The 17,612-nt window shown below is 42.5% G+C and overlaps 1 pseudogene; it reads right to left on the bottom strand.

Moving 5' to 3' along the window:
• Positions 1-2,128: 2,128 nt before the first annotated feature.
• The window catches only part of LOC114322136 (L-ascorbate oxidase-like), a 78,191-nt pseudogene continuing 62,707 nt past the window's right edge, over positions 2,129-17,612 (bottom strand).

The raw sequence follows: 17,612 nt of genomic DNA, 5'->3' as shown, positions 1-17,612 counted from the left end.
TTTAAGGATAAGTTTTGCTTTTAATAATTACTTATATCTTGATTTAGGCATAAAAATCAGGATGAGTATAAAAGAGATGCTCACAATAAGAATCACTTTTATGAGTGTCGAACTGGGGCCGGTTCTATAAGAATAAATAGGCTAAATTCTCTAGAAGCAGTCATGAACAACCAGGAGTGTTCAAGGCCAAAATGAACACAACCGTGAGAATCACGATGTGTCAGAAGATATTTTGTGTGAAGTCTATTGTCTTGGCTTACATAAACGGATGAACAATTCAAGACATCACGTCTATTGGTTAGCTAGTAAGTTCGATAGGTTATCACTAGAGAAGATTCAAGATCGGAAGCTACCTATCCTGATGCAAGATATTTTTTATTTATACTTTTTCGATAAATTCTGCATGTTATTGCATTTTCGTTGTCATCAAATTCCATTCATGCAGGGGATTGTTAGAAATGATTTTGGAAAAAAACAGAATTTTTTCTCAACTTTGGTCTAATTTTTAGGTGAGACCCATGCGCTAAAGTTGGCGGGTTTAAGTGGTAACGCGTTCTATGCCGCGTTATGATTCACGCAGTATATTTGGTTGCTCAAAACCATTATCGGGTGAATGAAAAATTGAAGCCAAAGTAAGTTCCATGGAAATGGAGTATTTGGTAGAAATTCCTTAAGATTTGAATAAAGGCTTGTCCCACATTGGTTTTGGTGAGAAAACTTTTATGGGTTTATAAGGCTTGAGTTTGTAACTTAGGGAGGGCCTCAAAGGGCACCCCAAGTTTGTAGAAGAGCGAGGTTGTGGGCAAATTGGGTTAGACCCAGTGGACCCAAAAATAAACACACACGCGCCGTCGCAGCCGTCCGCTCGGGCGGGTTGGGCGCGGGTGCGTGGTGTGAGGTTGGGCTGGGCTTGTCCGGCTCAATATCTATCTTTTTGGGCAAAAAATATTTGAATTTAATTTAATTTAATTTTTTGGTAAAATAAAATATGTCCAGAATTCAAAATTAATTATGAAAATCTGTCCAGTTTAATTTCAATTTTTGAATTCAAATCTGTTTGTACCTTTTTCGAATTTCTGTACAGGTTTCTATCGGTCTGAACAGATTCAGTTCAAACCCAAATCTGTTCAAAATTCAAACTGAACAGGATTGTATCTGTTCATTTAAACCGAACAGGTCTGGTACCTGTTCAAACAGGTTTGCTGCCTGTTTAATTCAAACTGAAGGGCCACCATTCCATCTATAAATAAACAGTCTCTCATTTGGTTTTTTCATTGAATTTTTGTCCAAAAAATCTAATTTTCTTCTCTGCATTTTGCTGCATTATTTTCTTGTAAGAAAGAGTGTAAACACAAGGTGTATTCATTGTGCGAATAATTTGTAGTGCTGCTATTATTCGTAGTTAATCATTTTATTCTGGGAGATAGACGTCCACAATTTGAAAGCATCGTGGAGAGGACAAATCTCTCTTAAGGACACAGTGTTAAACACTAGACTTGATCAAAAAATTTGTTCAAGAAATTAATTTGGTAAGTAATTAATTTACTTTCTGTTTTATTATTTTCCTGTTTCAGATTTTGATTTTGTTTTTGTAACAAAATAAAAATCTATTTTTATTTATTTATTTTATATTTTGGTTTGATTTTTATAATCAAACAATCTATCTCCTTTTCTTATTTCTTTTGTTTGTTGTTAAGTACACAAACATAATTTATTCATAATACAGTGAAGATTGTCTGACACAACAAACTTGTTGGTAATGAAAAGAATTTTACAATTAAAAAATATATTTGATAGAAAGGAATAGGGTTAATAATATCAAAACTCCCCAAATTATTAGTGCATATCACTTTATCTCATCATCTATGAATCTATACATTTTGACTCATTTAACTATAAAAATATATTGCCTTCACGTCCTAGAATGCGACACTTGTATGATTTTTATAGTTGAAGAGTCAAAATGTATGAATTTATAGATTAGGGATAAGAGATGATATTCACTAACTAACAATTGAGGAAGTTTTGATGCAATTAGCCTAAAAAAAATCCACTATATACAAAATGATTCACAATTTAATTTTTTTTTTTTTTTAAAAAAAATTTGTCAATGGTTTTGTGAAATGAACTATGGCCTATGGAGGAAGGCTTTGGTTTCACCACAACCCATAACAGATGATGGCAATCGTTCCACTTTGTCTACCCCTTCTTCAAAAGCCAGCCCCATTCCCATATAGAAGTGAGAATCTATGTGGCAATGGAATGCCCACACACCAGGATTATCTGCCCAGAACCTCAAAGCTGTCCATCCATAAGGCTGCACAACCACTGTATTCTTCATGATTGGATTAACCAAATTGTACTTTTTTGGATCTGTAGACATGTTGAACTTGCCTGTTACGTAACCCATGACCGAAAAATCGTGCTCGTGTAGATTCCAAGGATGTATCTCGCCATTGTTCTTGGTCATTGTATTGGCATTTTGAAGTATAATGTCCACTGTAGAATTGAATTTTAACCTATAGATGGAGTCACTTGAAGTGGCATTTATATTGTTGGCTACACTGTAAATGTCGTAGTTGGCAAAGTGGTAACCATCTGAAAGAGAATTTTGGTTGAATGCGTGCTTTAAATTTTGTTTAAGGGCAATTAGATATGGGGTATGGGAAAAGTTGAAGGAGATATTGTTGATGGACCAGCGTACATGGCCATTGATGGTAGCATCACAATTACTATGTCTGATGTTTGGGGAGGAGGTAGGATGTAACCTTGTCGGGCCTTGATCTTTACGCTTTGATTCACCCTGGCTTATACATCGTTCCAAAGAGGGCCAGTGGGTGGAATTGTTGGGGGAGATCTTTTAGGATGGGTCGGGCAATAATTAAGAATGGCTAAACCATTTGGAGTTGTGCTATTCCGGCTAACCACTTCTGAACTTGCCTAGTAATTTCTTGAAGGGTCTTGATCAGCTTTTATTAGGATAGAGTATGTCTCACCAGAGTAGATGAATAAATTTTTCACTACAAATGGCTCAACATAGTGCCCATCCGCTTCAACAACGTTCATATTATGACCCTGCATTACAAATATAATACTACAATTAATGACTAGAAGAAAAAAAGAAGAAGAAGAAATGGTTTAGAATGTGGTTGTTCAAATCTATGTTAAAAAAAAATAAATTACCTCTATTTCAAAACCGAGGGCTGTTAAAGCAGTCAAACTACCAATCTGTAGTCTGTATGTTTTTCCAGGAATGACCCTGAGAACATAAGGAGAGCATTCAGGATTTGTAGCATTACAAAGACTGGCTTGTATACTAGGAATAGAGCAATCGAACTATCATTTTCCTTGTATCAGAAGTGAGTGCAAATTCAAAATGGGTTTGTTTTGTTCTAATAACTGAATTAATTAAAATGGGAAGTGTGGGGACATATTTTGTGAATGACAGCACATAGCCGAGGTGACGCCGACGTGTCAGCCAGACTGCCACATGGCTAGGTCGTGTGTTAAGATGATCTCGGCTAGGTCGAGGTTATCTACGGAGATATTGAAATCCGAGGTGAGCAGATAAGGGACAAGAGTCTTAGAATGGGGGAGGACCTCAGTCTGGATAAAGATAAAACTCTTAGGGAGTTTATCTCTATCAAGTTGAGAGTCCCAGATAAGCATTGAGCTAGAGTCCATTGAAGCTAGGCTTCTGCAGGATCAAGTTAGTGCTGGCTATAGTGAGGCACCCTCGTGGGTCTAAGGTACACTTTTTGTATTCTGGCTAGTGAGTTAAGCACTATTTGCTATTTTTGAGAGATAACTGAGTACTGACTTGATCGTCGGAGTGCCCCCGGGTGGACGAACCACCGCCAGAGTCTTTTCTTTCTATGACAGGTTGTTCGGGCGTAATCGTTTTTGCCTGTGCTCTCTAGCTAGGTATCTGTTTGGCAGTGTGGTCAGAAATTAACACATACAATTTGGCGCCATTAGTGGGAAACGTAAGAAGAATAGATGGGCAACGACGGGCAGCAAGAAAAGATTTAGGGCGACATCCCTAGTGGGAGTGGTAAAAATGCTGATCTTAACATAGAGGAGGACAACTGTAGTGAAGAACCTCGGGATAAGAATCCCGGAGAAAAAGACGTCGGCCAAAAGGGAGACGTATCGAAGAAAGCGTGTCAGGGCGGGTATTACAATGAAAGCGACCTCTAGGTATGGAAAGACAGAGGCCTAAAGAGGGACAACAAGATGAAGAAAATGGCAATCAAATTGGCAGACCTGTAATCGATTGTCAATTTCATGATGCAGAACAACGTCATGCAGCCACTGTTTCCATTGGTGGATACATCGATTCCAGCAGCCAAGAATGCTGTCCAGAAATAGGGACAGAAAGCAATCCTCGCAGTCCCTCAGCATGGCAGGGCAAGGGAGCATTCGTATCGGCCTTTATGGGAGGTTGGATGAGGAGAATCGATGAGAGGAGAGTCTCAGAAGACATATCGTGCCAAAGAAACCTACATCAAAGAACATTGGCATGTTCAAGGAAAGAAGCTTTGTTTTGACACGATGAATAGAGGGAGGTCCAAGAGGGCTCATAACGACCCCGGGAGCAGCGCACCAAAAAGGCTGAAATCCATTGACAATAAGGAGGAGTTGAGGGATTACCTCCAGAGGAAGCAACAAGATGCCAAGGTAACATCTCCAGTCAAGCCGAGAACGCCGTTCTCAGTAGAATTAGACAAGTTTGAGGCCCCAAAAAGGTTCTACATGCCGATATTCCAGATATACGACGGTAAGTCTGATCCCAACTTTCGTGTCAGCTTATATTTGAACTCAATGGCACTATATACCGAGAACGAGCCGTTGCTCTGCAAGGTGTTCCTTTCATCCTTTGGGGAAATCGCATCAGATTGGTTTCACAAGTTGCCGAAAGGAACTGTGAAAAGTTGGGAAGGCCTGGCCGAGATGTTTATGGCTAGGTTTGTTACAAACAAACTGCAGCCGTTGAAGGTAGACTCCCTGATGGCTTTGAGAATTGGCGTGAATGAAAGCCTCAAGGCTTATGCCAAAAGGTATTATGAGGTGTTTAACCGAATACCAGGGTGCAACCAAAAGGTAGCGGTCATATCTTTTAAGAATGACTTGAACAATGACTGTCTGCTTCGCAAGTCACTAGCAAAGACATTGCCAAAAAGTATGGAGGAACTTATGGCTAGAATCGAGAAACATGTGAGAGTAGAGGAAGACACACCAGGAACAAAGTCGTCAAAGCAAGAAAACAGGAACGGCTCGCCGAAATGAGACCGAGGGAATATAAACTTTAACAGAGAAGAAACAGGATTGAAGGATGCACAGGTAGTTACCACAGTGTTCTAGATCCCGATTTACAAAGTCCTGGAAAGGATTAGGAACCAGCCTTACTATAGAGCACCAGAGAAGATTCCTGGCGAATTTATGGAAAGAAGCCTTAGGAAGCACTGTGCCTACTACAATGAGGATGGACATCTGACTCAAGGGTGCAGAGCCCTAAAGACACATCTGGAAGATCTGGTAAGAGAAGGTCACTTAAGGGACCTAGTAGATGAGGCCAGGACAAGGGAAGAGCAAGCAAGGCTGCCCCAGGGCACTAACAACACCACCTCCACTAGTACCATAACCGCAAGCAGACGGACCTCGAGTGATCAATGTGATTCAGTCGAAGGTCAATGAGAATGAGGTATGTAGGGAGACTCAGAGGATGAAACACTTACAACATGTGTATTAGGTCCAACAAAAGAAGCCTAGGCAAACGAGTACTAGGGACCAATGATGTCCTTTATTGAAGCCGACCTAGACATGGTACAACATCCACACAACGATGCTCTAGTAATATCCCTCAAGATTGGAGAGTGCCAGGTAAGACGCATTCTGGTTGACCAAGGCAGCTCTTGTGACATCATGTATGTCAGATGTTACAAGGAGCTCGGCTTTTACCAAGATGATATAGAGAAGTCCAACAGTCCAATGGTCTGGTTCAATGGAATGCCGACATGGCCCCTGGGAGCAATAAGTTTGGAGGTGCAGGCAGGCACCAAGAAGATAAGGATGGTGTTCACAGTAATTGACACCCCCTCCTCTTACAATGCTATCTTAGGAAGGCCATGGTTGCATGCAGTGAGGGTCGTTCCCTCAACACTACACCAGCTGTTGCGGTTCCCAATAGAGCATAGAATTGAGGAGGTTAAAGGGGATAAGGTACAGACAAAGAATTGCTCCATGGCAGCAATGAAATCTACCTGCAACGTGCGAGAGACAGAGACAATGGAAATTGAAGACGAGGACATGGAGGTCCTGGATGACGTCGGCAAAAAGCCGACCGACAAAAGCGAGGAAGCCTTGAAGAAAATCCTGGTTCAGGCTTGGTCAAAAAAGAGGAAAATGAGTTAGAAGCGTTCTTACGAGCAAACATAAAGGTGTTTTCCTGAACATCATACGAGATGTCTGGCATTGACCTTGAGGTTACATGCCACAGACTGAACGTAGACAGGTCGGCAAAACTCATCATTCAGCTAGCGAGGAGGCTGACGTTGGTTCATGTGGAGGCAGTAGAGGAGGAAGTGGACAAATTATTAGAGGCCAGAGCCATCCGAGAGGTAAACTACCCTACCTGGCTATCCAACACAGTTGTTATGAAAAAGAAAAATGGGAAGTGGAGGGTCTGCGTGGACTTTACCAGCCTGAATAAGGCTTATCCCAAAGACAGCTTCCCACTCTCCAAGATCGATCAATTAGTGGAGGCCACTTCAGGGCACGAAAGGATAAGCTTCCTAGACGCTTACAGGGGGTACCATCAGATAGCCATGTACCCCCTTGATGAGGAAAATACTGCATTTATTACCCCAAAAGGGCTGTATTGTTATAGAGTGATGCCTATTGGGTTGAAAAATGTAGGAGCAACCTACCAGAGATTAGTGACCAAGATGTTTAGACATCAGATTAGCAAAACAATGGAAGTGTACATTGATGACATGGTCGTGGAGACCAAAGAACCTGAGGGTCATCTGGCCGACTTGAAGGTAGTGTTCGACATCCTTAGAACATATCGGCTCTGACTCAATGCTTCAAAATGTGCATTTGGAGTGGGGTCTGGTAAGTTCTTGGGATACTTGGTTATCAGAAGGGGCATTGAGGCAAGCCCAGATCAAATCAAGGCCATTTTGGATTTGAAAAGCCTAACGTTGGCAAAACAAGTGCAGATGTTGATTGGAAGGGCCACAGCCCTGAACAGATTTATAAGCAGAAATTTAGACAAATGTAAACAATTTTTCAGTCTGTTGAAAAAGACTACATATTTCTTGTGGATAAATGAATCTGAAGTCGTCTTGGCTGACTTGAAAAGATACCTGACCACAGCTTCAGTTCTCCTAAATCTGGTACCTGGAGAGGAACTGTTCTTATACTTGGCGGTTTCAGAGTATACAGTAAATGCAATGGGGATCAGAGAAGAGAAGGGGGAACAAAGGGTAGTATACTATGTGAGTAAAACCCTAGCAGGCGCAGAGACCAGGTATTTACCCCTGGAGAAATTAACATTAGCCTTAATTATGGCCTCCAAAAAGATAAACCATTATTTCCAAGCCCACAAGATTGTGGTATTGACTGAGTACCCCTTGAAGTCCCTGCTACAACAAGGAGATCTAACAGGCAGGGTGGCCAGATGGGCAGTGGTATTGGGCCAATACGATTTGAGTTCAAACCTAGAACATCAATCAAAGGCCAAGTTCCAGCCGACTTCGTGGCCGAGTTCACACCTGGTGCCATACCATGTCGGACTCCGGTGAGCCGCGGCTTAGGATGTCCAGGAGAACAAGAAGAGACCCAACTGGGAATGAAAAATCCCACAACAGAGCAGAAGAAAGAAGAGAAACTCAAGCCCTACGATATTTACATCAGCGACTCATTCTGCTTGTTTGTTGATAGGAGTTCGAACCATCAATGAGCGGGGGCAGGAGTAGTGCTAGTATCACCAGATGGGCGGATGCTAGAACAATCTATTCGACTAGGGTTTAAAGTCTCAAATAATGAAGCAGAATATGAAGCACTGATCGTAAGAGTTGGCAGCAGCAATGGAAGCCGACGAGGTGGTGGTCTTCTATGACTCCCAACTTATTGTGAACTAGGCAACAGGCGAGTATGCAGCCCGAGATGAAAGAATGATAGCCTATGTCAAAGAGGTTGTTCGACTACTAGCCTTGTTTCAAGACTGTCGACTACAGCAGGTTAGCAGAGGTGACAACAGCCATGCCGATGCCTTGGCTAACCTGGCTAGTGCAATGAAATCGGGGGAGGCAAGAACAATAATGGTTGATTATTTGTCAGGCCCAAGTGTGGAACCACTGATCACAAAGTACGAAACAATGTGTGTGGAGATGGGACTAAGTTGGATGGATGCAATAGTAATATTCCTTAGAGATGGGAAGCTACCAGATGATCGCAAAGAAGCACGCAAGACCAGACTAAAGTCGACTAGGTTTAGTCTGACAGTAGAAGGACATCTCTACAGAAGGTCTTTTACTGGTCCCCTTTTTAGATGTGTGCATCCTTCACAAGTTGAAGACTTCTTGTATGAAATACACGAAGGAGTATGTAGAAGTCACGCTGGGGGCAGATCACTTGCTCATAGGGCCATTATTCAGGGGTACTAGTGGCCCTACATATAGAAGGATGCTGAAGCTTATGTCAGAAAGTGTGAGAAGTGTCAGAGGTTCGCACCTTTGATACATCAACCAGCAGCAAATTTAAACCCAGTGTTTAGCCCTTGGCCATTTGCCCAGTGGGGCATGGATCTTGTTGGATAACTACCCCAAACGACTGGACAAAGGAAGTTCCTGTTGGCAGCAACTGACTATTTCACAAAGTGGGTAGAAGCTGAACCCCTTGCAAAGATTCGGGACATTGATGTGAGGAACTTCATATAGAAGAACATCATCACCAAATTTGGGATCCCAAGGGCAATAATAACAGACAATGGTACACAATTTGACAGTAAGCTAATCAAAAACTTTTGTGCAAAGTACAAAATCAAGAATTATTACTCCACTACAAGTTTTCCTCAGAGTAATGGTCAGGCAGAAGCATCCAACAAAACTATCTTGGATGGGATTAAGAAGAGGCTGGAAGTAGCGAATAGAAAATGGGTGGAAAAGTTGCCCAATGTACTCTAGGCATATCGGACTACGCCAAAAAGATCAACTGGGGAATCTCTATTAGCCATGGCTTATGGCACTGATGCAGTTATCCCACTAGAAGTCGGCATTCTAGGGATTAGAACCCAAGGAGTGGAAAATGGTAATAATGAGGCATTCCTAGCCCGAGATCTAGATCTACTGGAAGAAAAAAGAGAGAGAGAGTAGCAATTCAGCTGGGGGCATACCAACAACAACTTGCTAGAGCTTACAACAAAAACGTCAACCCAAGGGAGTTCAAAGTGGGGGACCTAGTGCTAAGAAAAGTGGTCAGCAACAAGAAGGATCCTAGGGAGGGCAAGTTGGGCCCAAATTGGGAGGGGCCTTATAGAATCATCTCGGTCGCCGGCAATGGATCATATCGGCTTGAGGACAGTGAAGGCAAAGGGTTGCCAAGACCCTTGAACGCTTGTAACTTGAAGTTTTTCTATCATTAGATTTTTTGTTTTTCAAAATTTATGTCATAATTTTATTAGCCGACGTAGTAATAAAATTTTAGTTTGATGAATTTAAAATTTGTGTGAAAGGACTGATCAGTCCTTTGGCGATGTTTCTAAGTGAAACATAACAAATAACTTAGACTTATTATATGACAGAGTTGAATTATACTTGCGTATAATAGAGTTGAACTAAGTTGGCGATGTTTCTATGTGAAACATAAGAATAACTTAGACTTATTATATGGAAGAGTTGAATTATACTTGCATATAATAAAGTTGAACTAAGTTGGTGATGTTTCTAAGTGTAACATGATGAATAATTTAGACTCATTATATGGCAGAGTTGAATTATACTTGCATATAATATAGTTGAACTAAGTCGAATTGAAACTAGACTTACCATGTCAGCAGAGTCAATCTCGAAATGGAACTAAGTGCATTTTAGTTAGATTAACAAAAAAACCAAGGTTGAGAACCTCAGATAATCTTTATTTGAATCTGACTTCAACGAAAAATATACGTGCTTAATGTGGACATAAGTGAAACTTAAGTTCACATTAGGGGGCAAGGAGCTGGAGAATGATAAGTAAAAGTTTAAAGTGCTTGGGACTTGTTGAAATTTTATAGAAAAATTTACAAGCTAGAGTTGACTTAACACTTGTTGAAATTTTTAGACAAATTTACAAGTTGAAGTTAAGCTGAGGTAATATTGAAAGCAGTACATACGTACTTGCCGAGATGACCAGGTTGCCAAACTTGGGAAGTATAGAAGACAGAAGTCTTGATAGAAGATAATAAGTGAGAGTGAAGTGGCAAGTTTAAAATAACACTTGTAAAAATATTTTACAATGTTTTTAAGTGTTAAGCCAAGGCCGAGATAAACAATCAGAAGTTATGTCCGAGGTACTTTACTCCGAAGAGGTTATACAGATAAAGGTCTACTTTGAAGACATGCAAAATTATTCTAAGTATGAAAGTGGTAAACATGCATAAGAGAAAATAAGGCATTCAAACACTTAGAAGAAAGGAGGAGACTTACATTCAAAAAAGATTACTTGTTCAATTACATAAAGGGCACATCGACCAAGTATGACGATAAACATTTGTTCAAACAAAACAAAATGCAACTGAAATAAGAGACAGTACAAAGAAAAGATAAAACATCCTAAGTATTAGGACTGATTTGTGGTTTCTCAACCTCAGATGGCGGTGTCGCATTCTGTTCGACTGCTATCTCGGCGTCTATTTCTAGCAAAGTCTGATCCAGTCTCTTTTCGGCACACTGGACCTCGGCCTTAGATGTGGTTGGTTTGGGAAGACGCCCTTGGAAGCCAAGTCATCGTCCTCATTCTGAGTCAGGTTTATTTGCTCATTGAGGGTGGGAGACTTGGTATCAGTGGCAGCCTCCTCCTCCAATTCGTCGGCTTCATCATCCTCAGCATCGTCTTCGGGCTTTGGAGGGAAAGGCACCTAAAGCTGGTTGATGTCTCGGAGATCGAAGTCCAGGGGAACAACTAACTTATTGAGCGCCGTTGTCCAACCAAGGTAGTAACCTCGGTTGCAAGCCAAGTTGACTTGCTGTTTGTATTGATCACAGACGGTGGCCTACCCCTCTTCAAATGCTTTTTCATCAGCCGCCTTTACCTCGGCCTCCTTAGCTGAGAGAGCCCCCTGAAGCTTGGCCTCCAAGTCAGTTGCCTTGGCCTTGGAAGCTTCAAGGTTGACTCTTGCGGCCTAGGCTTCGTCATTGGCCGTTTTGGCTTTTTCCTTAGCCAAATTGTGAGCAACTTTAGCATCCTTGGCCTGGTCTATTAGAGCTCGATTGTTGGCCTCGACTTTGTTGAGTGAGGATAGGAGTTTGGCTGCTTGTTTTGCCTTTCTTGCCAACTCCTTCCTCATCATCTTGGTTTTGACAACATATGAGTGAGCATGCTGAATAGCCCGCAAGAAGTAAAACATATTAGTGAGATTTTTTCTAAGTATAGAAAGAACTTTGAAGAAATAAGTATAAAAGGATAACCAATACCGAGTGTTGCATCATGAGAGAAAAGTTCTCATACTCATGTAACTCGGCCATACGGTTCATGTCTTCGAGTAGAAGAACAGTCGTTGACAGGGCTGCGCCGACTTCAAGATTTACCACACTGTCACCGGTAGTAAGGGATCTGTCGTCGACCATAACCTCGGGCACCCAGGTCATGGTGCGGTAAAAGCTGGTGCCTTCTAGGTGGTCGGATCTTGGCTTTTTGGCCGGTGGGGCTTCGGATGATGATGCCTCGGCTGGCCTTCTGTTAGCAGAAGGGGCACTCTTTTCGGCCTTGGCTAGTTTTGAAATAGGCGCAGTGTCCTCAGAATCGATCTGAGTCACTATGGCCTTTGCTTTGGCCTTCTTCATTCGTTTTGGCTTTGGAATTGGTTGGGAAGGGGAGGACAAGGATTGCACCGTCACAACCCGGGGATATTAGCGAGTAGGTCTTTAATAACTGTCAATTTGTGCCCCATCTCTTCAGCAATGGAGGCTACAGTTACTTTGGTGCCAAGGTAGATAGCTGGAAGTGCAGTAGATGGGTTTTCTGATGACTCAGAAAGTCGGCATTTGTGGCTGTGGGTTATACCAGTTGGAGCGTTGGTAGGAACTCGGCAATGACGTTGGCGCTGATGTAGAGGAATTAATTGGGGAGCAGAGGTGGATGGTTGCTCCATAAGACCAAAGGTTGATCCCTGATTTGGCCTTGATGATGATTCGGCTTGTGGAGTTGTTGTTGAAGGCGGAGATTTGCTCTTCTTGGGGACGTTGGGCAGTGCTGATTTGTACGTCGGTATATAGTTGAGCAGTAGGGGGCTTTGCGCTGGTCAACTGGCAAGTCCAGCAACTTCTTAAAGTCCTTGCTGGGGAATAAGGTTTTGCGAAAATCATTTGATAGCTGAGAGAGAGCTACAAGTACAAGAATCACACATTAGAACATATAAGGGGAATAAAGTGATAAGACTTAAAAGCATGTAAAGTGACACTTGGTTCTTACCATAACCCTCTTTAAACATTGATCAGCTCAAAGGATAGAGGTGGAGGCCGTCATTAGGTGAGAACTCCCAGTTGCCCGAGACGATGAAATAATTATCTCCAGCACCTTGTTGGAGTCTGGGAGGTCGGCTATGAGTTTGTAGGCTGTGGATCTCGGCTTAAGGTAATAGGTGTAGCCTTTTTAGGATTTTAGGCCACACATGGTGTAACAGTATTGGATATCGGCCAGTGTTATCCTAGCATTTTCTCGGCTAGCTAGAGCAATTATACCATTAATGACTCTATAGGAGTTAATGGCCAGTTACATCGGGTTGAGCTTGTAGTAATGAAGGACTTGTCAGAAAAGGATGTTTAGAGGAAACCTAAGACCACACTCTATGAAAGCAATTACGGGGAAATGCATAGAGTCCACATCAGGCATGATGGAGTCCTCCTCCCCTGCCAACTGTAGACACCCCATTTTTGACCGACCTTAAGACTCAGACGTCACCAATTGAGCGCTTGGTGATGTTACATATCGCGCTCGTTCAGAAGTCTCAGAGTCGCGGCCGTGAGCCCTGCCTCCAGATTTCAGAACCCTCTTCTGTGTCTTGCCTCAGTTTGCGAACCAGACTCGGTTTTCTCTGCTTCTTTTTCCTAAGGGGAGGGAGAGGTCCCGTAGACCATCTCTCAGTGGCCGTGGGCTACATTTGGTGGCCGTAGGCCATTTTGCCCATTTCGGAGCCCGGTTTCCGATTTTTCGGGACCGTTGGCCGTGTGCCTTGGTTCGGGACCGCTTAACCATCTCCGTTTGCTCTAAATTTTGGCATACATCTTATTTACTCCCTTTCAAGGGACACTGGGGTCTGAGAAACCCACTTCGTGGTCGAACGCCACTTTCGGTGCTTGGCAGCCCATTTTCGGGACCCCGAACTGCGTGTTTTAGTCCCCGAGCATTCGTTTTGCATTGCTTTTCGTTCATTTTTGGCAAGTGCCTCTGTTTCATCACCGGGAAGGTCACTGAAGGGTGGGAGGCCAGTAATTGTCGCAGCGACCAGTTATATATCCTCCGACGCCCTCCGACGCCCGTTTTTCACACTTCTGGGCTAATGTTGAACAACCTGGGCCCTTTTTCTTGAACTTTGAACCACATATCTGTGTTGTACACACATGGGAGGACCCTAAAAGTTGGTGGCTGGCCACTAATTCCACTTGAACCTTTTGAACCCCTCCTCAAAATGGTTTGTTCTCTCTCCTGTTTTAGAGTTTCCAAATTCGAACCACAGGGTTGTGAAGAGGAGACCTGGGAGGCCACCAATATGTGGTGGCCGGCCACTAAAGCCACTTGGCCTTTTTGACCCTTGGCCGGCCGGCAAGGGGAGGTGGCCGGCCAGCCACATGCAAGCCCAAAAATGGGCCGGCCATGTTCCTCTCTCTGCACACTTTACAGCTGTATAGCTGTTTCCCCCAGAAAATATCCCAATCCGGGGGATATTTTGTGGGGGAAAGCTTGCCTCCTTTTTCCCCCACCTTGAGACCCTCTTTTTGTTCCATATAGCCAGCTGCCAACACTTGTATGAGGGGTTGGAACAAAATTGCTTTGAAGCTTTACATACAACTCTCCCTCTATCTCTCTCATTTTCTCAAAAATATCCAAGTTCTACACCTCATTTTCTTCATCATCATCAAGCTCTACCACCACCCCTCCATTCCAGCAGCAAGGGGAGGAATTCCAGCAGCTTAAAGTCATCAAAGTTGGTCCAAGAAGCAACAAAAGCATTGGTCTTCAAGGGTGAGTAGCATTTCCCCATTTTTGGTCCATTTCTTGCACCTTTTTGTAAGCCATACATGCTTATTGATTTGAGCTCCGACCAAAACTGAAAAGGTCATTTTTTTGAGCTCATTTTCTTGTTTCATTAAGGGCTCAACCCGGTTTGAGCCCTCCATATTGCACTTGCTTCAATATCCTCCTTGAATGCCATTTTCTTGCATGCTTTGGCAGCCTATCGTGCTTCTGTTTTTGGTCTTTTTACAGGCCTAGAAATAGTCTTATTTTGACCTTCTTAACATGTTTCATTAAGGGTCTTTGGCCTTTTGTGGAATATTTTGTATACTTTGTGTTATAGCCTCTTTTGAGCCTCATTTTGCATTGCATTTCTAGCATGTTTGTATACTGTTTTGGAGTTTTTACAGTTCTGTAAATATGCTTATTTTTGGTCCCTCTTTAATGTTGTAGAAGAGAATTTTTCAGTTTGGGCTTTGCATATACCACTTGCCTCTTTGGCCACCTTTTGGCCCTTTTTCTTGCATAAGAGCTTAGCCATATCTATGTTTGTTTTTAGGGTTTTTACAGTTCTTTAAAGTGGCTTATTTTTGGCCCCTCTTCAATGTTGTTGAAGGGCCCTAGCCTATTCGGAGTTAGCAGCTATGAGTTGCTTCATAATCTCATGTTTAGGGCCATTTTTGCATGCCATTGTTGCCCTATCTTTGCTTGCTGTTTGGCCATGATTTGTACTGGTAAAATGATTATTTTGAGGCTGCCTTGCTTCTGTCTTTTCATTCCATGTACCAATTATGCATGCTTCATATAGCTATAGTTCATTCTATGTGCCTAATTTTGCATTTCGGGAGAGATTCCATGCATCGGGTGTGTTTTCGCCTCATTTCGGGGCTGTTTTCCCCCACATTTCATTGCTGAAAATCCATTAACATGTTTTCATGTCATTCCCATGCCATTGCATTGCGTATGCCATCGCCTCGGTTTGCGTGCCCGTGCGCACGCATTTTGAGGCACTTCATTTTCATCCACCAGCTTCTTATGTGAGTGTGGCTGAGGCTCTCTCATGTTAGTATAAGTCCATGTTGCATTCTACATGCCATTTTAGCCATATTGTATTGCGTATGCCATCGCCTCGGTTTGTGTGCCCGTGTGCACACGCGTTTCGAGGCACTTCATTTTCATCCATCGGCCTCTTATGTGAGTGTGGCTGAGGCTCTCTCATGTTAGTATAAGTCCATGTTGCATTTTATATGCCATTTCCACGCCATTGCATTACGTATGCCATCGCCTCAGTTTGCGTGCCCGTGTGCACGCATTTTGAGGCACTTCATTTTCATCTATCAACCTCTTATGTGGGTGCGGCTGAGGCTCTCTCATGTTAGTGTAAGCCCATATCGCATTTCATATCATTCGCATTGTGTATGTCATTTTCTCGGTTTGCGTGCCCGCGTACACGCATTTCGAGGCATCTCATTTCATAACATTGTGTATGATTAGAATTGTATCTTAGATCGCATTCATGCATTGCCTCGGTTTGCGTGCCCGTGTGCACGCGTTTCGAGGCACTTCATTTTCATCCATCGGCCTCTTATGTGAGTGTAGCTGAGGCTCTCTCATGTTAGTATAAGTCCATGTTGCATCCTATATGCCATTTTAGCCATATTGCATTGCGTATGCCATTGCCTCGGTTTGCATGCCCGTGTGCACGCATTTCGAGGCATCTCATTTTTACAGCATAGTGCATACTAGGTTGTATCTTAGATCGCATTCTGTCATTTTCTCGATTTGCGTGCCCGTGTGTACGCATTTCGAGGCATCTCATTTTCATAACATTGTGTATGTTAGAATTGTATCTTAGTTGCATTTCATGCATGTCATGCATATTGCATCATGTTCGGAATAGGAGTTAGCCCGGGCACGGGAAATGAGGTGCATTCCGTACTCCGAGTGACGGAATGTATCCCAATTCTCTAGTCACCGACACTCCGGATTATCCATAATGGAGTTAGGTTTTAGCCGTGTTTTTATGTGCATTCATCCTATATTGAATTGTGCATTTCGACTCCTCAGCCATCATGCCTCGGTATGCGTGATTGGTGGCACGAGGATCGAGGCATGCATATATCTGTGAAAATACATTGCTATGCCCCTTTCCTACTCTCTGTTGCAGCAAAATCAGGAATCAGCAGTCTTCCGGGGCTCGGCGCGCTTTCCAAGAATAAACTGCTAAACAGAGGCTAATTGGGGCATCCCGGTGGATTTCCGCGCAAGACAACCCGGACATGCATCATCCATCAGAAGCAAGGCAGTCCCTGGCTTGCATGCCAGTTTTATTTATTTTCTTAGTTGATTTGTTAATTAATTAGGAATTTGTATATTATTTGGACTGTAATATTCTTTTATTCAGGACTGTATATTTATTCGGACCCTCTATGCGAGGGCATAATTGTAATAAGTGTGCGTGTGTGTGTTGTATGTCTTCCAACCCCACGTCTTTCTCCCTTTTATTTACCTGCTTATGATGGTTAGATTAGGGCATATCTCAATTAGCATACAGTATGACAGCATGTTTGCATCATTCATCTGTTTTGCATGCACCGGGCTCGGCGCATCATACTAACTGCATTTGTATTTCAATTCCAAATTGAATACATGTTAGTTGTAGCATTTCATATGCCATGTTTAGAATAGCCGAGCCTGCTATAGTTTGCATTTTTGCATGTGTTGCATTAGGAATCTCTGTATACTTAAGGATCATGCATGATTTCTAATATAGTTTATGTTTTGGCTTGGAGTACTTGGTGAGTTTTATGCTTTAGCATCCTTGCATGCGTGTGAGTGAATGCCATGAATAGCATGCTTACCATGAGGCTAATTGCTTATGTGATATAACTGCCTGAATGCCTGTGGGTGGAGGTTGGGTTGTTTAAATTGGAACAAATCATTGACTGTGAGTTTTAAGTCCACTAGATAGTGGCAAAACCATCTTTTCTAAGCCCACCTGAGGGTGGCAAAATCTGCATTTTAAGCCTACTTGCGAGTAGCAAACCATCTTTCAAAAATAAACATGAAATGTTTTGTTCCAATTCGGGTGACCCAGTCTATACTTATATGCTGTGTGCATCACATAGTAACCTATGTTAATAACCGGAATAAGGATACACAAAGTTTTCAAAAAT

This window comes from Camellia sinensis, chromosome 4, assembly GCF_055761805.1.
Source record: "Camellia sinensis isolate YWXY chromosome 4, ASM5576180v1, whole genome shotgun sequence".
Classification (NCBI taxonomy): Eukaryota; Viridiplantae; Streptophyta; class Magnoliopsida; order Ericales; family Theaceae; genus Camellia; species Camellia sinensis.
This window is presented reverse-complemented; position numbering and strand designations above follow the sequence as displayed.